We start from the raw sequence: 12521 nt of genomic DNA, 5'->3' as shown, positions 1-12521 counted from the left end.
GTGATGCTCTCTTCAGTGGAGGCGTTCTTATTCAGGGCAAGTGGTTCAAAGTGCACTAAATTAACTTTTGCTGCCTTCTGGGTTCTGTTGTGGTGCTATCTGTACCCCTGAAATCATCTATCGTGTGCCACTGAGAGCTCAGACTACTGGAAAAAAAAAAGAATTAAGTAGATGGAAGTGCTGTTCTATAGAGAATCAGTTCTAATTTTAGCTACATAAAATAAATGTATTAAAGTGTACATATCTGCTGCAGACAGGTTCTCGTTTGGAAGGCGTTTTGTGCTGGGAATGTTCTCCTGTCTTTGTGCAGCTCCTTGCACAGTAGGGTCAGAGGCTTTATCTGGATTAATCACAGTTAAATAGACACCTCCGACTGCAGGAAAATTGCGTGGGTGTTCCCAGTGTTTTAAATGCCACTCAGTGCTCAGATTTCCATTAGGTACTGGCAAATTCAGCTTGGAGTGGAAAGGTGGCCTTTGCTGAGGCATGACGTCTTTCTTGCCCCCATAACCCGGTGATACCCTGTTGCTTCTGTGACCTTTTCTGTGCAAGTCCCATCTTCACCTTTTTACCTTTGTGGCAGATAAATGTTTTTGATGATGACAATAAAGATACCACGAAGCACTTTTATTCTTGGTTGCCCCATCTGGGCTGCGCGTTTGATCCGAAGGGCCAGCGTTCCAGTCAGATTGCACTATCAGATGGAGCTGGCTCTATTTCCTGCATTATTCTTCCTGGCTGTACCACATTATGCAATTATGTTTGCATTTAAACCTGAGCACTTACCTGTAATGATGCTGTGGCTCAGTACATGATACATTAGAGCAGCAGATAATGCACACAGATAGGCTGAAGGCAGCATGTTGTTGATGTGCTAAAACTAAACAGGACACTGAGTTTAAAAGTGGGCTCTGAAAGCTCGCAGCTTGGGAGGAGCTGTTCCAAAAGCTCACATTACTGAAATAACAGCTGTGCAGGGTGAGATTCTCTACCTGAGGGGCAGGTGCAGGATTGTCTCCATCGCAGAAGTCAAGTCAGATACCAGCACTGTTGGTCACTGCCACACACTTCTACAGGAGCAGGAAAGTCTTGGTGGCTGCTGGGAGTCCCAAATCCTGCATCCCTATAGCACAATGTGAGAGGAAATGATTTTTTCAGGACTTAAAGGAAGCTTAGAGGAAGGCTGGAGAGGGACTTTTCATAAGGGCTTGGAGTAATAGGACAAGGGGGAATTGCCTTAAGCAAAAAGGTTTTTTTGGATTAGATATTGTGAATAAATTCTTTGCTAAAGGGTGGTGAGGCCCTGGCACAGGTTGCTCGGAGTAGCTGTCGCTGCTCAATGCCCGGCAGTGTCCAAGGCCAGGTTGGATGGGGCTTGGAGCAACCTGGGGTAGTGGAAGATGTTCCTGCCCATGGCAAGGGGTGGAACAGGATGAGCTTTAAGGACCCTTCCAACCCAAACCCTTCCCATCGTATGATGCATCCTAGAGAACTGACTGTGCCTCCACTGATGGCCAAGCCCTTTACACCTCATTACACCTGCAATTATCCCTGTGATGCAGGGACAATTTTGAATGCTGCTGCCCTGCATCAGATCCTTCCCTGGGTAGATGGTCGAGCCCATTAATAGTCAATGGCCCTGATGCTTTGGTTGAGGAGATGTGGATGCAATTAAGGCAGAATCAATGTTTGTCCTTGGATTGTGTGGATTTGCTGCCTGGTTGCTGTATTTTATGCATAGGACAGACCAAGTTGTAGCCTACATACAGAGTTTGCCCTCTTCCAAGCACTTTTCAGTCTTTGCCTGCTAAATCACTGCAAACCCCCTTCAAGCCAGGTTTGCAGTGGAGATGGTTTGTGTATCAGTTCACCTGTATTCCCCATGTTTCCATGGGAACTGTGGGAAAACCAGAGGCTGGATCCCACACCAGTGCTCTGACCTTCACATCTGACTCAGGGCTCTTACAAAGGGTCTAAAACACAAGGAGTTCCACCTTAGATTGAGGAAGAACTTCTTTCCACTGAGGGTGTCAGAGCACTGGAACAGCTGCCCAGGGAGGATGTGGAGTTCCCTCTCTGGAGACATTCCAAACCCACCTGGAGGTGTTCCTGTGTCACCTCCTCTGGGTGACCCTGCCTTGGCAAGGAGCTAGGACTAGATGATCTCCAGAGGTCCCTTCCATCCAAAACTACTCCGTGATTCTGTTTATTTTCCTGCCTGATCAAAAATAAAATCATCAGCTCTCACTGGCACTGTTGGGGTGGACGAGCCTCACTCTTCCCACCCCATTTGCTGTTGCACCCATTCAGAAATCCTGCTTGCTGACACATAAGCACATAATTTGCTTACTTTTCCTGCAGGTGGTCATCAAATTGTTGAGCTAATCTTTGCATTTGCAATATTTGCTCTCAGATTAGTAAGTGTAACTCAAGATCACTCAATCGGGAGACAATATTCGCACAGTGCAAAGGCTGGCACAGTCACTAGGCTTGGTTATCCTGCTTGTGTAAACAACTTGATGCTGTAATTTTCTCATTACCATTAAATTGCTGTTCTTAATTTGTCTCAGAAGCCTCTGTACTCTGAGAAATCGCTGGTTTAGAGAGATGTGTAAATTATGTGTGCCCTTTAACAGTGTTCTGGAAAGGAAAATGCAGTCCTGTTGAATCTAAACTGGAAAGTGACACTGAATTCCCCAATGTGTTTACACTCACAGGATTGTCAGGCAAGTTGGGCTTAAAACTCTGCACTAGGATAGTTTCCACTATAATAAATAATCTGCCTCTGAATATCAGGCTGTAAATGAACACTGGAAAGATTCTTGTGAATTAACAAGAAGATACCAGGCAGAAAACAGGCATTCCTTGAAACAGGGCTCTTCATGTGCTCCCAGACAGTTCCTCTGCTTCCCAGGGTGTTTTCTTTAATATTTGAAATTGAGATTTCTGATTTTACGCTCATCCTCCCAGCATGACCCTGAGAGACCCAAGAACAACACTTTGGACCTCATGTGAGTGTGGTAAAGAGACAGGGACCTTCCCAGAGGTCTCATGGTTTGTTTAATTATGGAGTGGATTAATAGTGTTCATATCCCTCTGTTATTTGGTATTTCACATGGAATTTGGGTGAGTTTTGTTGCCTGTGTGTATGAAGATGGCTCATCTATACCTGGGATATGTCTCCCTGACAGCAGTGATGCCTTTTCAGTGTCCTCCCTATAAAAATACCATTAGATTTAACTAATCCTCCGTGTCCTTAATTAAATACCTCTGGAGCAAGGAGCCTTACCTTCTGTGCTTTGAAATTGCAGTGATTACTCCCCTGCTGAATAAACCTTTTTCTTTTTGGTTGTTGTTTTTTAAGTGGCTTTGCTGGTTTTGTTTGGGGTTGTTTTGGGATTTTTTTAAACAGGAATTAAGCTGTTTCTCATGCCATTGTCCAGTTGCAAATTGGCTTGAGACTGACTTGTGCCATGGCCTCTGACCTCCAAAACTGCCCACTCATTTTTTTCCTGAACTAATCAGCTCGATGAACTATTTACAGTTGGCTTTTGGGTCTTCTCACTGCTTCTGCGGCTGCCCCTGTCTGAGTAATTAATGATGCTGTGGCTTGTTTATGGTCTTGAGTTACTAATGCTCTTGGCTGCAAATGCATTTTTACCTCTGGGACGTGCCAGTTTCCTGGTTCTAGTCCCACCTCACCAGCCCAGGTCAATTTTTTGTGTGTAAACAGATTTATCCTCTAATAGTTTGGGAGAGACTAGGGTCATTCATCAGTCCCATAGAGAACATGCCCAGCCAGATTCTTCCCTTCTTGTGCCTGTGCAACTCAGCAGAAGTCAGAAAGATTTCTGCAGGACAGCTAAAATTAAAACAAATATGAAAAAGGGAAAAGTAATCCTTTGTTTTTAACTCAAGCAATCTCAGTTAAAAATAAAGATATTGGATAATGCATCACGTGTCCAACCATGAGCCCAGCCCTGATCCTTGTATCAATGCTTATGGGAGTAATCAAAGAGGGGCCTGGTGGGATAACCCCACCTGCATTTTGAAGCTGGAGTAATGGGTAAAAAGAAGTTACACAGCAGCAGATGATGCAGACAGTGATAAAAATATCACCTTGTGGCCTCACAAATGGTTTGTTCCAGGCTTGTTCTGTCCCAGGCAGTCATGTCAAGAATGCTAAGTTATTAGGGAAAACTGAACTTGCTCTCCTACTCTCTCTGGAAACCTCTTACAGACTCTCCATGCAGGTGTATTCAGAAACATTCTGCTCGTTTCCATCTGTGGTTTATTCATAGCTACAGTTCCTTCCAGTCTTCTTGGGGATAATGTTGTCTTTTGGCATAAATAACTAATTTTATACAGAGTATAGTTCTCTAGATATCTTGCCTTCTCCTGTTTCTTTGGGGATTTTTTTGGGGTTTTTTTGGGTTTTTTTTGGAGGGGGTGGTGTTATTTGTTTGTTTGTTTGCTTTTTTAATTGTCTAAGGCTACTTCCTTAGTGATTTGAGACTTGAGCACAAACATTTCTGCTATTTTTGGAAACATTTGTTTCTGAAACCGGAAGAAGATGGTCCCATTATCTTTCTACCTTTGTGCCCAGTTTGGTTACCGGTGTCTGCTCAGGTTACCCATGGAAGGGATTTTTGGGGTGTCCTGAGCAGGGCAAGGACTCAGTGATCCTTGTAGAACCCTTCCAACTCTGGATATTCCCTGATTTGATGAAACAGAAGGGATAAAGGTGAATGTGGTGCTTTCCCTGAGAGGATGGAATTAGATTTTCCATTTTCCAGAGGTTCTCCTTTCTCTCTTGCTTTCTTCTCCCTCACATCCAGCTTGGAAATGCCTCGATCAATGGCAAATTTGGAGAACTGTAGTGATGTGCACATGAATAAAAGTCCTTTAAAGTGTTGCTGAACACATTGTAGGATCCACTAGACTGCTTTGGCACTCTGATTTCCAAAGAAACTCAGTATAGGCTACTTAAATATTTGAAGGCAGCTTCTCTGGTATTGCTGGATAATCAAGAGAATCCTTGCAAATAATGGTAATTCTTATAATCTGGCTTGTTTCCTTTTTTTTTTATAGTGAAAATTGGTCTTTTTGACATGGAGGGGGAAATTCCCTAAAGAAGTGTTCCCATTGTGCTGCTTTGGAGCTCTTTCCTGGTAGTTGTTTGCACCTGTAATGAGCATTAAGTGGTGCCCTTTGTCCTGAGACTGCTTGGAGAAGTCTTGGGAACTTCAGTCTTAAAAATCATAGAATTATTTACGTTGGAAAAGATCTCCAAGATCATCATGTCCATTTCCCCAGCACTGCCAGGTCCACCACTAAACCATGGCCCCAAGTGCCACATCTATGTGTTTTTTGAACACGTCCAGGGATGAAGATCTCACCACTTCAGCCTGTTCCTTGACCAGCTTCAGTCTGGCCATTCATTGATTTCATAGCACAGACAGTTAAATTCAACTAATTTCTTTTTTAAGTCCAAGTCCATATATTTGGCTACAAAATGAGGCATTGCATTGTGCTCTTAGTAGAGAGAATATTTTTTCTTGCTGCTTTATACTTGTTTTTGCACAGTATAAGATATTTTCTGTTCTCTTTGGGACGACCCCTCCCACAAAGCTGTATATATACCTTTATTCTCTCGGTGAACAAAATTCTTTTACACTGCAGGGAATAAAAAGACAATTGCAAAACTCCTCTGGTTTTGGTTTATGTAGAAAAAGCACTTTCTTTTACACTGAGGGGTGAAGTGCAGGCAGGAGGCTGTTCTTAAACAACAGGATGAATGAGAATCCTGTAACTGTCTTGGGGATGCTGTCATACAGAGGAAGACCTCCCCATGCCAATTGAAATTCCATTGCTTTTCAGTTGTGCTGAGTATTTTTCAGTTAATTTGGCAAAGGGTTAGAGGTGTGACAAGCAGGAGAGGCAGGGACTGATGCCAAGAGACAGGTTCAGCTTCTTTGGGCACTGGGCAGCATTTTGCTTGTTAATTCTACTGACTGTAGCAAATGACTTGCATTTGCATCCCTTTCAAGTATGTGTAGGAGGGAGGAGCCTGGACCAATTTGTCTGGTTTAATTATAGATGTTCTACCCACCTTCCTAATTGCTCCTTCATTAAGAAGTAGCTTGTTTCTTTTTTTCCCCAGGAGCTAAAGATAATCAACTTTTGTTTGTTTCTGTAAATATTTTTTTTCTGCCCTTGAGGAGATAATTATTTCTATTGTTGCATGAAGATGGTGGCCAATACAGGAGGAATAATTAGAGCAGATGGCTGAAAACACTTCCCTTGTAAAAGACATCTAGTATAATAAAATACCTCCCCTCCTCTTTTGTCTCCTCCAAATACATGTTTTTCTTTCCTTCAGGTGGATGGGAGTTGGGTGAGGGGGTGTAAATCTTTTCCTGATGTATTAAACTGAGGAGCTGTCAAGAGTTCACAGCCTGGAAAGTGAGCTCCCTGTATCCATCACTGAAATTAAAGTGTTTTCAAACGTGGTGTGCAGTCCTGGGTCTGTGGCGTGGGGAAATCTGCGCTGCACTCCATCACTTGGAATGTTAACCTTGTCTCTCTGTGGTGACTGAGGACAGGAACACTTGCTCTCCGTACTCGCTGGTTAAATGGCAATCTGTCAGCACCAAGGAAAGGCTGCTCTTGTGGGTGTCAATCTCTGCTGTGTGGGCAGCATTCCAAACCTTTGATCATTCATGGATGTGCTCGCTGGGACAAGGGAAACTTCCTCCTGCTAAAGATTGCAGGAACCACGCTCTGCTCCAGGTCCTGTCAGCTGGGTCTGGGGGAAAGGATAAAACTGTCTGCTGGGGGTGGAGTTGGTGGGAAAACCCTCCTGATTTCAGGTTTCTCCCTCTGGCCATGCCACAGCTAACCCTCAGCTGGAACACACAGCCTGGAATCATGGAATGGTTTGGGTTGGGAGTGACGTCAAAGAATGTATTCTTCCAACTCCTCTGCCGTGGGTAGGGACATCTCCCATTATTCCAGGTTGCTCCAAGCCTAATCCAACCCACCCTGGAACACTTCCAGGGATGCAGCAGCCTCAGCTCCTCTGGGAAACCTGTGCCAGGGCCTCACAGTAACGAATTTTGCTTTAAAATCTAGGGAAGAAGGGAGAATATTGAGCCCAGCAGGAAGCAGGTCTGTGTTTAACTACATAACTGCTTCTTGGTTTGGTTTTAAAATTTCTTTTCTGGTCAGAGGATGAAAGCTCTTGTCTTTGTGCCTGTTAACTGTTGTTGCAATCCTTTTTTGGGGCAGTACTCTAAGCAAACCCCACTTAACCAATTGTAAAGTTACTCCAAAGTGTGGTCAAATGATCTACACTGTGTCTAAACAGGAGTTTCTCAACCCTTTTAAGCCCAAACCTTGCGTTCTCGTATCCTTCCCATTTGTGAATTGTTTACCAGCCTGGGTGGGAATTACAAGTTTCTCACTGCTATTTATTCATTTGTTGCAGTCACTGCTGCTGTTTCTGAGCCCTGGTAGTTACAGGCACAAGCTGAGAAACTGATACTGAGAGATTGTGTCCCCAAAGGCTGACAGAAAGGCAAACCCAGCCTGGCTGACAACAGCAGCAGCTAAAACACATAAAATGGAAAGAAATCTGCCTGAAAAATGAAAGAAGAAGGTGCAGTAGGCAGGAAGGGGGTAAGATGCTGAACTGCAAGGAGACTGTGTGTCTTTTATTGTATGCTATGAAAGTGTTATTTTACTTTTACATAATTAATTATTTTGGAGATGTGATTGGGAAGGAGTTGATACCCCCCCAAAACTAACCTGTGTTATAACAAGCTATGAGCCTGGTACACAAGGTTTGGACTTGATATGAGTTGTGCATAAAATCCTAGAATATTCTAACCTGGAAGGGACGTGCAAGTATCATTGAGTAGAACTCCTGGCTCTCACAGGACACCCCAAAAATCCCCTCACGTGCCTGAGAACTTTGTCCAAATGCTTCTGAACTCCCTCAGGCTTGGGGCTCTGACCTGGGGAACCTGTTCCAGTGCCCAAATTCCCTCTGGGTAAAGAACCTTTTCCTAGCAAATAAAATTTGCTGTATGCATGACACACTCCGAATGGATGTCAGAGTTGGAAAGCACTTGCAGGACTCTGTTCCTTGAATTTTCAGGTCAGATCCATTCCCTTCTCCTTCTGCTCTTTGGTGCTCCAGGAAGAACTACTGGGGTTTCTTAGGGATTCCCAGTGCTGGTGATTTCCCACCCACAGGAGGTTTCTGCCCATATTTTGCAGTTTGGTTCCCTACTGAGTTTGTGTCGTCTGCTATGCCAGATTCAAAATATGAAATGTTGCCAGTGTGGGTTTCCTATCAATGTGTGATGTGAGGGCACACCGTGCAACAGTTTGGGCGATGATTTTACATGTTCAGTTCAGGTTATAATTGCTTATTTAACTCATTAAATTGTATAAAATATACACCTGGAAGAGACTCATGCCCCAATTTATCTACTGGTTGTCACAAACCTTGCAGGACTGCAGCATCTTTGTGGTCTTGCTCCTCCTGTTAAACCTTGTTGAAATTGGCCACATTCAAGTGTGAGCTGTGACAGTGGCACAGATGGCTGCAGAGATGTTATGGTCTCATAATCTCTGTTTCCTCCAAATCATCTTTCCAACTCTGGTACACACTGAAGCCAGAGCACGGAGCTGCCACCTCACTGCAGCAGCTGCCACAAGCAAGCTCCAGCTTCACCATTCAGGGTTTGTTTTATGCCAGCTCCTCTTTCTCCCATCCTGACTCTCAAACTCCCTGCCATTTTTCCTGAAGCTGGAAAAAGCACAGGAGGAAATGTTCAGCACCAGCGGCTGACACGCAGCTTTCCTTGGCTCTGCAGGCTCCTCCTGGTTCTTTCAAAAAGCACACGTGGGGTGGGCACTCAGCCGCAGCCCTGGCACTTGCAGCTACTGCTGCTCTTCAGGCTTACTGGGAAGTATTTCAATTAAACACCAGAGGTCAAATACAGGGTGCCAGGCAGGGGAAGAAAATGGAAAAAGAAAGAGTTTTGCTTATCTCAAAAAAAACTAGTGAGAGGGATGTTTTTATCATGCTCAGCTGCAGGCAGAGGGAAAGGCACTGGAGTTTTTGCGCAATGAAGATGTTTAGGACATGGCCATACAGTTCTTTAAGAGAAGAAATGATTGTCTCAGTGTTTTTTCTTTGGGGTCTCAGGTTAGTGGGTCCATTCCTGTGGTCACAAGAGCATGCTCAGACTGCAGGGCTGCAGAGCCCCCCATGTCAACCTTAGCACACAGAGATGGTGGCATTTGGTGCCTGTAGGGTCAGTGAGGGATACAACCAGCTCCACACTGATAACAGATCAACTAGACAAGACAGCAGGGAAACCAGAAGGGCCAGGGAAGAGCATGGGTTTCTAGAATTGTGACTCTGCCACCCGCCCTGCTTGATGAGAGGTATGCAATTATTTTATGTGTTAGTTCATGTTATTTTACCATGGGCTGCTGAAATGGAACTGGATGTAAACACCACCACCATTCAGCAAAGAACTTAAGAATTCTGTTGCAGTTGGAGATTGAACTGTGTTTTTCTCCCAGGAAACAGGGAGGGTAATCCTTTGGGATTCACAAAGTCGAGGAAGGCTGTACTTCACTGAGGTGATTCAGGGCAGGTGGCCGTTTCACTAAACTTGCATTAGACCACACCCTCTTCTCTCAAAAGTCTTGAGGAAGTGCTTTTTCATCTTAGGGAAGGGTGCAGGATTGCAAGAGAAGGGTCACCAAACAAAATTGTTTGATGTCTTTCCTCAATCCCTACACAGCTGCCTTCTCTCTAACCCCCCTGTACCTTCCTCTGTGCTGTGGTAATTTGAAATATGTTCCTTGACCAAACCCCCTTTTCTCCTCCTAAAACAGATTCTTTGGATTTATTCTCTCCATGGCAAGGGAAGGGTAGTAAAAGTGCTTATAAACAGCTCTTGGTCTTGTGTTATTAGCTGATGTTCATCTGTTTAATTTTATTTATGAAGAAAAAAAGCACAAATCAGAAATCACTTGAAAGACACAGAGGCAGGTTTGCGCCTGACGGTGGACTAAGCCAGTCATTTTCTAACTGGAAGCCTTTAGGTATGGACTGGGTGGAAAAAGAGAATTTTATGACCTTGATTAACTAATTTTATCCCTCTGGGTGGTGAGGCCCTGGCACAGGTTGCCCAGAGAAGCTGTGGCTGCCCCATCCCTGGAAGTTTCCAAGGCCAGGTTGGATGCGGCTTGGAGGAATCTGATCCTCCAGAAACATGAAAGATGTCCGTGCCCATGGCAGGGGGTAGAATGAGATGATCTTTAAGGTCCCTTCTAACCCAAACCATTCTGGGATTCTGTGATTGCACTGTCATGTATGAATACTGAGACTTTTGTTCCAGATGGAGTTGGTAGAACTGAACAGGCATTGAGGCCTCTAAGAAGTGACAGCAGAAACCGATCAAGAATAGCTCAAACACTGATGTTAGGTAGAGAGAAGCTTAAATGAAGAACTAAAGTGTTTTCTAGTTAGGAATCTTTAGTTGCCATCTTAAAAGAAAAAAAGTCAAATTCAGAAGAGGAATTTATTCTTCTTAACTCTTGCAAGACTTCTATCAACAGCTCACTAAGCGCTAGCACGTGGTGCTAGGAAGAAGGTCTGGTACATTCCTTACACCCTGTTTGCCCATTACAGTTAGTTGCAGGATTCTAAGTGACTTCAGAGGGTCAGAGTGATGTCGGAGTGACTTAAAGGCATTCAGCAAACCTTCTCAACCAAGTGTTCCAGTGGATGCCACCATTTCACAGCTGCATCATCCAGCATTTTGCTGATGGCATTGGCAGCATTTGTTCCAGACAGGAGTTTATGGAATTTGTAATTTTGTGCTACTGTTGGCTTGATAAGCAGTGTATGCACCTTTCTATGAACTGTCCCCTCCTCTGAGATAAAAACAAGTTTAATTAGCTGTTTTTCAGTGGATCTGTTGTATATTTTATGCAACCTGCTTCATAGCATTGTCACTGAAGAGCAATTCACAACCTCGCTAGAAAGATAGTGGGTAAAGGCATCTACCCTTTCAGCTGGAAACTTGTCCTAAATCTCTGAATTATATAAATATGTGTTTGCAACTAATGAAAATTAAACTTGTCCTACTACACTTAGCAACTCAGGAGTAATTTTACTTCTGTAATGATGAAGTGGTTTACTCCCTCTGACACGAGGATTTTAGCTCCCAAGAATTTTTCACTGCATGTGCATTAATGCAGTCCCAGGCTTCAGTCTGAACTGAACCAAGTTAATTCCATTTGTAGAGAAATCATAGAATGGGTCATATAAAATCCCAGCATCCAGCCAGTGTGGATATCAACCAGGCGTAACATTTAGCCTGGGAACCATCACCCATTCCCTGGTGTAAATAATTAGAATCATAGAATGACAGAATGGTTTGGGTTGGAAAGACCTTAAAGCTCATCTTAAGGTCCATGGGCAGTGACACTTTCCACTGGACCAGGTTGCTCAGGGACAGCACTATGGGAAATATTCTATAAAATATCAGGCACATAAAGCTTAACCTGACAACAGCAGAGTAAAAGAGATTAATGATCATAACACCCCCATTATTGATTCACCTCAGCTGCAACTCCTGAGCAAAAGCTTTAATGCACTCGATGTGCTCTGTTTGAAAACAGAGTAACTCTGTTTTGCTTTTGTCTTGAGGTTATTCTTTCCACTGCTGTTTCGGATTAGCACAGCCCAGTGAGGACCACAAATATTTCCATGTCTGGTTCCCCCCGCCCCCACCTCAGATGAGTTGAGGATGTTCTTCCTGGTTCACATATGAGACTAAATAATATGTTTTGGATGTCTATGTCCACACTTTTGCACATGTGTCCAGGCAAAAATATTCACAGATTCTTCAAGAAATTCACCATCAGGGCCCTAAACAATCTGGTCTAGTGGGAGGTGTCACTGCCCATGGCAGTGGGGCTGGAATGAAATTGTTCCAGCTCAAACAATTCTGTGATTCTATAAAACCTTCACTGCAAAGTACATGCTTGAAGTTTAGAGGTGAGGAGGAATCTTTAAACTCAGGCATAATTTTACCATTCTGCACACCATGAGACAGTCTATTAGCAGTTTTCAAGTTATTCAGGGCTTTATTTGGGACTGCTGTGCTCACCCTCAAAGCAGAGGCAATAATAACACTGGATAAGCTGAGAAAGCTAAAAAGGTATTTGAGAGGAGGAATGTCTGTCTAAATGCGGATGAGCGGCAGGAGAGCCTTTGGAAAAAAAAAGCTCTAAAGCAAAATACTGCCCATCCAGCAGGATGTTTTAATTCTAAGCTCTTCAGGCTATTTTTATGACATTGCCAGGAAACAGCAGTGCAGTTCTGCTTTTCGGGAGGCAGAGAGAGACACACGCCAGGAAACCTGTGGTCGGTCCGCAGCCGGACCTGCAGCAGACCCCTCATTCCCCAGATCAGAATGAGACAA

General features: G+C 43.9%; 1 protein-coding gene across 1 annotated transcript in view; it reads left to right on the top strand.

The window, feature by feature from the left end:
• PKHD1 (polycystic kidney and hepatic disease 1 (autosomal recessive)) overlaps positions 1-12521 on the top strand; it is a 237153-nt gene that overhangs the window by 64927 nt on the left and 159705 nt on the right. The window lies entirely within an intron of this gene.

This window comes from Corvus brachyrhynchos, unplaced genomic scaffold (assembly GCF_000691975.1).
Source record: "Corvus brachyrhynchos isolate BGI_N302 unplaced genomic scaffold, ASM69197v1 scaffold116, whole genome shotgun sequence".
Taxonomy (NCBI): domain Eukaryota; kingdom Metazoa; phylum Chordata; class Aves; order Passeriformes; family Corvidae; genus Corvus; species Corvus brachyrhynchos.
This window is presented reverse-complemented; position numbering and strand designations above follow the sequence as displayed.